Consider the following 9,753-nt stretch of genomic DNA (forward strand, 5'->3'; position numbering starts at 1 on the left):
AGTTACATTGGGGAAACGAAATGACATGTCTCGGACCGTGTTCGTGAACACAAGGCAGATCTGAAACACGGTAGGACCAATACCTCTGCCATTGCCGATCATTGTTTTAACGCTGTGGGCTCACACGAAATATATTTTTCCAATACGGAGTTACTCTGCAAACCTACCGGCTACCTTCAGAGATTTGCTCATGAAGCCATCCAGATATATAAACACAAACAACTTCAACCGAGAAGATGGGTACAAACTGAGCAATCATTGGAAGGACTTTATTAACCAAGTAAATTCTTAACTGACTGTGATCTTTCCCTCCTACCAGCCTATGTCAGCTGTTATTCCGACTCTCTGTGTGTCTCTCATCATGTGTACCTCTTGCTCTTAGGGGTTTTTGTTCCTGTTGCCCGGCTCTCTGACATTGGGCCATCTCACGTTGACATGCTAATCTCCCACATTTACATTTAGGTACAAATTCCTTCTCTAGCTCCACCCACTTATCAGTGGGTTGGGCCCACCAATATCCTATATAACCTCTTGTTGCAGCGGCTCTTTCTCCTACGTCAGCAGTCCGCCTGTGTTTGTTTCACACCTGAAGATGGTCGCTTGTGTTGCGATCGAAACGTCGTGATCTATTATATTTTTTCTACCTACGTGACTTTACCGAAAGAACCAAAGAATATGAATTCCTGCAGTCACGAAAGCTATAATACATGGACATGGCCGATATATAAACATAATATATAGATGATGGTTCTGTTGTTGGCGGCGTTTTAGACAATATAATACATGGACGTGGCCGATATATAGTAATAATAGATATATGATGGTTTTATTGTTGGCGGCGTTTTAGACAATATAATACATGGAAGTAGCCGATATATAGTAATAATAGATAGATGATCGTTCTGTTGTTAGCGGCGTTTTAGACAGATTTAATACATGGACATGGCCGATATATAGTAATATATATGATGGTTCCGTTGTTGGCGGCGTTTTAGACAATTTAATACATGGACATGGCCGATATATAGTAATAATGGATATATGATGGTTCTGTTGTTGGCGGCGTTTTAGACAGACAATACATGACATGGCCAATATATAGTAATAATAGATATATGATGGATCTGTTGTTGGCGGCGTTTTAGACAGATAATGGTTCTGTTGTTGGCGGCGTTTTAGACATATAATACATGGAGGATGCTGAAATATAGTAATAATAGACAGATGATGGGCGGCGTTTTAGACAGATATGATACATGGACATGGCCGATATATAGTAATAATAGAAAGATGATGGTTCTGTTGTTGGCGGCGTTTTAGACAGATATAATACATGGATATGGCCGATATATAGTAATATTAGATATATGATGGTTCTGTTGTTGGCGGCGTTTTAGACAATATAATACATGAAAGTGGCCGAAATATAGTAATAATAGATAGATGATGGTTATGTTGTTGGCGGCGTTTTAGACAGATATATTACATGGATATGGCCGATATATAGTAATATTAGATATATGATGGTTCTGTTGTTGGCGGCGTTTTAGACAATATAATACATGAAAGTGGCCGAAATATAGTAATAATAGATAGATGATGGTTATGTTGTTGGCGGCGTTTTAGACAATATAATACATGGACGTGGCCGATATATAGTACTAATAGATAGATGATGGTTCTGTTGTTGGCGGCGTTTTAGACAGATATAATACTTGTACATGGCCGATATATAGACATAATATATAGATGATGGTTCCGTTGTTGGCGGCGTTTTAGACAGCTATAATACATGGAAGTGGCCGATATATAGTAATAATAGATAGGTGATGGTTCTGTTGTTGGCGGCGTTTTTGACAGATATAATGTATGAACATGGCCGATATATAGTAATAATAGATATATGATGGTTCTGTTGTTGGGGGCGTTTTGAACAGATATAATGCATGGACGTGGCCGATATATAGTAATAATAGATATATAATGGTTCTGTTGTTGGCGGCGTTTTAGACAGATATAATACATGGACATGGCCGATATATAGTAATAATAGATAGATGATGGTTGTGTTGTTAGTGGCGTTTTAGACAGATATAATACTTGTACATGGCCGATATATAGACATAATATATAGATGATGGTTCTGTTGTTGGCGGCGTTTTAGACAGACATAATACATGGACATGGCCGATATATAGTAAAAATAGATATATGATGGATCTGTTGTTGGCGGCGTTTTAGACAGATGTAATACATGGACATGGTCGATATATAGTTATAATATATAGATGATGGTTCCGTTGTTGGCGGCGTTTTAGACAGCTATAATACATGGACATGGCCGATGTATAGACGTAATATTTAGATTATGGTTCTGTTGTTTGCGGCGGTTTAGACAGATATAATACATGGACGATGCCGATATATAGTAATATATAGATGATGGTTCTGTTGTTGGCGGCGTTTTAGACAATATAATACATGAAAGTGGCCGAAATATAGTAATAATAGATAGATGATGGTTATGTTGTTGGCGGCGTTTTAGACAGATATATTACATGGATATGGCCGATATATAGTAATATTAGATATATGATGGTTCTGTTGTTGGCGGCGTTTTAGACAATATAATACATGAAAGTGGCCGAAATATAGTAATAATAGATAGATGATGGTTATGTTGTTGGCGGCGTTTTAGACAATATAATACATGGACGTGGCCGATATATAGTACTAATAGATAGATGATGGTTCTGTTGTTGGCGGCGTTTTAGACAGATATAATACTTGTACATGGCCGATATATAGACATAATATATAGATGATGGTTCCGTTGTTGGCGGCGTTTTAGACAGCTATAATACATGGAAGTGGCCGATATATAGTAATAATAGATAGGTGATGGTTCTGTTGTTGGCGGCGTTTTTGACAGATATAATGTATGAACATGGCCGATATATAGTAATAATAGATATATGATGGTTCTGTTGTTGGGGGCGTTTTGAACAGATATAATGCATGGACGTGGCCGATATATAGTAATAATAGATATATAATGGTTCTGTTGTTGGCGGCGTTTTAGACAGATATAATACATGGACATGGCCGATATATAGTAATAATAGATAGATGATGGTTGTGTTGTTAGTGGCGTTTTAGACAGATATAATACTTGTACATGGCCGATATATAGACATAATATATAGATGATGGTTCTGTTGTTGGCGGCGTTTTAGACAGACATAATACATGGACATGGCCGATATATAGTAAAAATAGATATATGATGGATCTGTTGTTGGCGGCGTTTTAGACAGATGTAATACATGGACATGGTCGATATATAGTTATAATATATAGATGATGGTTCCGTTGTTGGCGGCGTTTTAGACAGCTATAATACATGGACATGGCCGATGTATAGACGTAATATTTAGATTATGGTTCTGTTGTTTGCGGCGGTTTAGACAGATATAATACATGGACGATGCCGATATATAGTAATATATAGATGATGGTTCTGTTGTTGGCGGCGTTTTAGACAATATAATACATGGACGTGGCCGAAATAAAGTAACAATAGATAGATGATGGTTCTGTTGTTGGCAGCGTTTTAGACAATATAATACATGGACGTGGCCGATATATGGTAATAATAGTTATATGATGGTTCTGTTGTTGGCGGCGTTTTAGACAATATAAGACATGGAACTGGCCGATTATATAGTAATAATAGATAGATGATGGTTCTGTTGTTGGCGGCATTTTAGACATATAATATATGGACATGGCTGATATATAGTAATAATAGATATATGATGGTTCTGTTGTTGGGGGAGTTTTAGACAGATATAATGCATGGACGTGGCCGATATACAGTAATATTAGATATATAATGGTTCTGTTGTTGGCAGCGTTTTAGACAGATATAATACATGGACATGGCCGATATATAGTAATAATAGATATATGATGGTTCTGTTGTTGGCGGCGTTTTAGAAAATATAATACGTGGACGTGGCCGATATATAGTACTAATAGATAGATGATGGTTCTGTTGTTGGCGGCGTTTTAGACAGATATAATACTTGTACATGGCCGATATATAGACATAATATATAGATGATGGTTCCGTTGTTGGCGGCGTTTTAGACAGCTATAATACATGGAAGTGGCCGATATATAGTAATAATAGATAGGTGATGGTTCTGTTGTTGGCGGCGTTTTTGACAGATATAATGTATGAACATGGCCGATATATAGTAATAATAGATATATGATGGTTCTGTTGTTGGGGGCGTTTTGAACAGATATAATGCATGGACGTGGCCGATATATAGTAATAATAGATAAATGATGGTTCTGTTGTTGGCGGCGTTTTAGACAGATATAATATATGGACATGGCCGATATATAGTAATAATAGATAGATGATGGTTGTGTTGTTGGCGGCGTTTTAGACATAATACTTGTACATGGCTGATATATAGACATAATATATAGATGATGGTTCTGTTGTTGGCGGCGTTTTAGACAGATATAATACATGGACATGGTCGATATATAGTTATAATATATAGATGATGGTCCCGTTTCGGCGGCGTTTTAGACAGATATAATACATGGACATGGCCGATATATAGTAAAAATAGATATATGATGGATCTGTTGTTGGCGGCGTTTTAGACAGATATAATACATGGACATGGCCGATATATAGTAAAAATAGATATATGATGGATCTGTTGTTGGCGGCGTTTTAGACAGATGAAATACATGGACATGGTCGATATATAGTTATAATATATAGATGATGGTTCCGTTGTTGGCGGCGTTTTAGACAGATATAATACATGGACATGGCCGTTATATAGTAAAAATAGATATATGATGGATCTGTTGTTGGCGGCGTTTTAGACAGATGTAATACATGGACATGGCCGATATATAGTAAAAATAGATATATGATGGATCTGTTGTTGGCGGCGTTTTAGACAGATGAAATACATGGACATGGGCGATATATAGTTATAATATATAGATGATGGTTCCGTTGTTGGCGGCGTTTTAGACAGCTATAATACATGGACATGGCCGATGTATAGACATAATATTTAGATTATGGTTCTGTTGTTTGCGGCGGTTTAGACAGATATAATACATGGACGATGCCGATATATAGTAATAATAGATAGATGATGGTTCTGTTGTTGGCGGCGTTTTAGACAATATAATACATGGACGTGGCCGAAATAAAGTAATAATAGATAGATGATGGTTCAGTTGTTGGCAGCGTTTTAGACAATATAATACATGGACGTGGCCGATATATGGTAATAATAGTTATATGATGGTTCTGTTGTTGGCGGCGTTTTAGACAATATAAGACATGGAACTGGCCGATTATATAGTAATAATAGATAGATGATGGTTCTGTTGTTGGCGGCATTTTAGACATATAATATATGGACATGGCTGATATATAGTAATAATAGATATATGATGGTTCTGTTGTTGGGGGAGTTTTAGACAGATATAATGCATGGACGTGGCCGATATATAGTAATATTAGATATGTAATGGTTCTGTTGTTGGCAGCGTTTTAGACAGATATAATACATGGACATGGCCGATATATAGTAATAATAGATAGATGATGGTTCTGTTGTTGGTGGCGTTTTAGACAGAATACTATACTATATATCGGCCATGTCCATGAATTATATCTGTCTAAAACGCCGCCAACAACAGAACCATCATATATCTATTATAATTATTATATATCGGCCATGTCCTTGTATTATATCTGTCTAAAACGCCACCAACAACAGAACAATCATCTCTCTATTATTACTATATATCGGCCAAGTCCATGTATTATATCTGGTGTTTGCTGCGTCTTAGACAGATATAATACATGGGCATGGCCAAAATATAGTAATAATAGAGAGATGAAGGTTCTGTTGTTTGCGGCGTTTAAGACAGATATAATACATGGACATGGACGATATATAGTAATAATAGATATATGATGGTTCTGTTATTGACGGCGTTTTAGACAGATATAATGCTATATTTCTAGATATCGGCCATGTCCATGTATTATATCTGTCTAAAACGCCGCCAACAATAGAACCATCATCCATCTATTATACTATATATCGGCCATGTCCATATATTATGTCTGTCTAAAACGCCGCCACCAACAGAACCATCATCTCTCTATTATTACTATATATCGGCCAAGTCCATGTATTATATCTGTTGTTTACGGCGTTTTAGACAGATATAATCCATGGATATTGCCGATATATAGTAATAATAGAGAGATGATGGTTATGTTGTTGGCAGCGTGTTAGACAGATATAATACTATATTACTATATATCGGCCATGTCCATGTATTATATCTGTCTAAAACGCAGCCAACAATAGAACCATCATCTCTCCATTATTACGATATATCGGCCATGTCCTTGTATTATATGTCTAAAACGCCACCAACAACAGAACCATATATCTATTATTACTATATATCGGCCATGTCCATATATTATATCTGTCTAAAACGCCGCCAACAACAGAACCATCATTTATCTATTATTACTATATATCGGCCATGTCCAAATATTATATCTGTCTAAAACGCCACCAACAACAGAACCATCATATATCTATTATTACTATATATCGGCCATGTCCATGTATTAAGTCTCATAGTTGTGATATTCCACCTTACTTTGAAAGCTAATCACACAGTGAGCAAAGCTTAATGAACTGAGAGATGTAATGCAATAAAGTCTTGTCAACTGATGATAATGACGATAATGATGATGGCAGCATTCCTCCCCCCCAAAACAAGCTCATATTATGTTGGAAGCTCTGAAATAGTGGTCACACATTCCACATTCTTATGGATGGAGCAAGCATTTTTATTACATAACCACTGCTGATTTCCCATGAAATCAAACTCATTTTACCGATGAAGGATGGTTAATGGGCTGAGTTGAACCTCAGCTTAGGCTCGAACTCGCAACATTCCCATGCTTAGCTCAACGCTCCAACCTTCAGCACCACCCAGCTGGATAGGCAGTTGCTTTCACCCCAATGAATTAGGATGTACATCGCCCTGCATGATTCAGTGCTTCGTGTTAATTTGCTAATATTCACCCGGCAATGTCCTAGAAACTGCTGCAAGTTTAGAGGATTTAACAGCGACATACAGTCGGAAGTATAAAAATTGGTGATCTTGAGTTTGATTTGGACTAAAAGGTGCAAGTTTCGACTGTACTGACTTTGTTTTATTTAACCTATAAAACTCATTTTTTTGTCTGTCTGTGTACGCTCGCTTGCGAGGGATTTGGCTCTCGGACCGCGGGGTTCGCGTGGAAATTTTTTTGCCAGGCGGCACGCCCTGGGCCCCCCGCTTGGTATAGGCTATTTCGTTTTCCCGTCCGTCGCCTTTAAAGTGTTTTAATTAACGTTTTGGTGCGATTTATCTTTATTTATTTACTTTTGCCGACCGGCTCACTGCTGCGCATGCGCGAAACGCCGTTGCCCCTGGCAATGCACAGACGCCGTCGCCGCAGGGGGGACGCCATTTCTCATTCAAAATGCAAAAAATTTACACGTGACGCTGAGGTAAATTCATCAAAGTGTCACGTCCTCTTCTGTCCCCCTCCACCCCAATGTGTGCACTTACTATTATAGGGTCGTAGATACTAAAAATATAGCGATTAAATAGGATTATTGTGGGGTGGGGGGGGGGTAGCGGCCCAGCCCACAGCCACGGCCGGCCGGGCAATCTAGGCGAGGCCGGAGGCTTTGCACGGGACTAGGCCTCGTCACGGCAATCTGTCAGGTGAGTACTTTGTGCTATAGAGTCGATATATACTGCTACTAGCGGGGAAACATTTTAAAACGTCTGAAAACTTAAAAACTTAACATACAAATGAAAAGATAACTCATTAATTTAAAATAAAATCCGTTTAAAATAAAATCCGAGCGCGCCAAGAATCGATTATTTCAATCGCGCAAAGGAATCAAAGGTTGTAGATTCCTTTAGAATCGTCTTGAAGCGACGACGCTCGCTTGCGAGGGATTTGGCTTTCTAACCGCGGGGTTCGCGTAGAAAAATAACATTGCTGGGCGGCAAGCCCTAAGCCCCCTGCTTGGCATAGGCTATTCCGTTTTCCCATCCCTAAACTTTAAGGTAGTTTAATTCACGATTTAGTGAGATTTTTACTTATTATTTTACCGCTCAGCGTGCGACAGCACACATTTGCACATGCGCAAAACGCTTATATATTCACAGCTCCATTAAAACATAAATTTAATGTTTACTAATTTGATTACTCTTAATTATTAGGTCAGATGATAGAGGTTGAGCAATGTTTTTTGTTTGTTGTGGTTGCACCCGATTCAAGAGCCGAATGGCTCACAGGGCTATACCAAAATAAAAAAAAAACTGAAATAAATAAACCACGACAAGGCAAATGTCCATGGGCCCAAAAAGGGACCAACGACAAAACCCAGCAAACGGATCCTGGGACACATTGCCCGGGGCCCCGGGAGGGGGGAACCGGGGGATGACGTAACCTTCCAGAATGTTCCAGAAGGAAGGCGTGGCTAGGGCGGAGCAAGCCACGAACCAGTATATAAGCCGGACCTCTCAGAGGTCTGGCTCAGTCATCTGCAAGCTGAAGAACGAAGACCTGGGCTGAAGAGAGGACCCTGGACCCCAAGCTCTGATGTCCTTCTAAGGGCCGGAGCTCAGTGAGGCCAGTGGTCAGAACCCACGGACCGGGACGGTGGGGTCAGATAGCCTCCCCTAGGTCCCAGCCGGAGGACGATAGGGAGCGAGTTGCCCAGTGTTAGAGAGCGAGTTGCCCAGTGATAGAGAGCGAGTTGCCCAGTGATAAGGAGCGAGTTGCCCAGTGATAGGGAGCGAGTTGCCCAGTGATAGAGAGCGAGTTGCCCAGTGATAGAGAGCGAGTTGCCCAGTGATAGAGAGCGAGTTGCCCAGTGATAAGGAGCGAGTTGCCCAGTGATAGAGAGCGAGTTGCCCAGTGATAGGGAGCGGGTTGCCCAGTGATAGAGAGCGAGTTGCCCAGTGATAGGGAGCGAGTTGCTCAGTGATAGGGTGCGAGTTGCTCAGTGATAGGGAGCGAGTTGCCCAGTGATAGAGAGCGAGTTGCCCAGTGATAGAGAGCGAGTTGCCCAGTGATAAGGAGCGAGTTGCCCAGTGATAGAGAGCGAGTTGCCCAGTGATAGGGAGCGGGTTGCCCAGTGATAGAGAGCGAGTTGCCCAGTGATAGGGAGCGAGTTGCCCAGTGATAGGGAGCGAGTTGCCCAGTGATAGGGAGCGGGTTGCCCAGTGATAGGGAGCGAGTTGCCCAGTGATAGGGAGCGAGTTGCCCAGTGATAGAGAGCGAGTTGCCCACTGATAGAGAGCTAGTTGCCCAGTGATAGGGAGCGAGTTGCCCAGTGATAGGGAGCGAGTTGCCCTGTGATAGGGAGCGAGTTGCTCAGTGATAGGGAGCAAGTTGCCCAGTGATAGAGAGCGAGTTGCCCAGTGACAGGGCTCATAGAGGCCATACCTCCCCAGGCATCGGGTTAAGGGACTGATACACACACTCAACACCGATAAACCCTTTGTGTTAGGGACCTTGTATAAAAGATGATACATGTGTTGCCTGATCAGAAGTTTTATTCGTAAATTTATAACCACCACAAATGTAACGGGATAATTTAC

Source organism: Petromyzon marinus, unplaced genomic scaffold, assembly GCF_048934315.1.
Source record: "Petromyzon marinus isolate PM22_M1 ecotype Great Lakes invasive population unplaced genomic scaffold, UKy_Petmar_22M1.pri1.0 PM_G_Scaffold_138, whole genome shotgun sequence".
Lineage (NCBI taxonomy): Eukaryota > Metazoa > Chordata > Hyperoartia > Petromyzontiformes > Petromyzontidae > Petromyzon > Petromyzon marinus.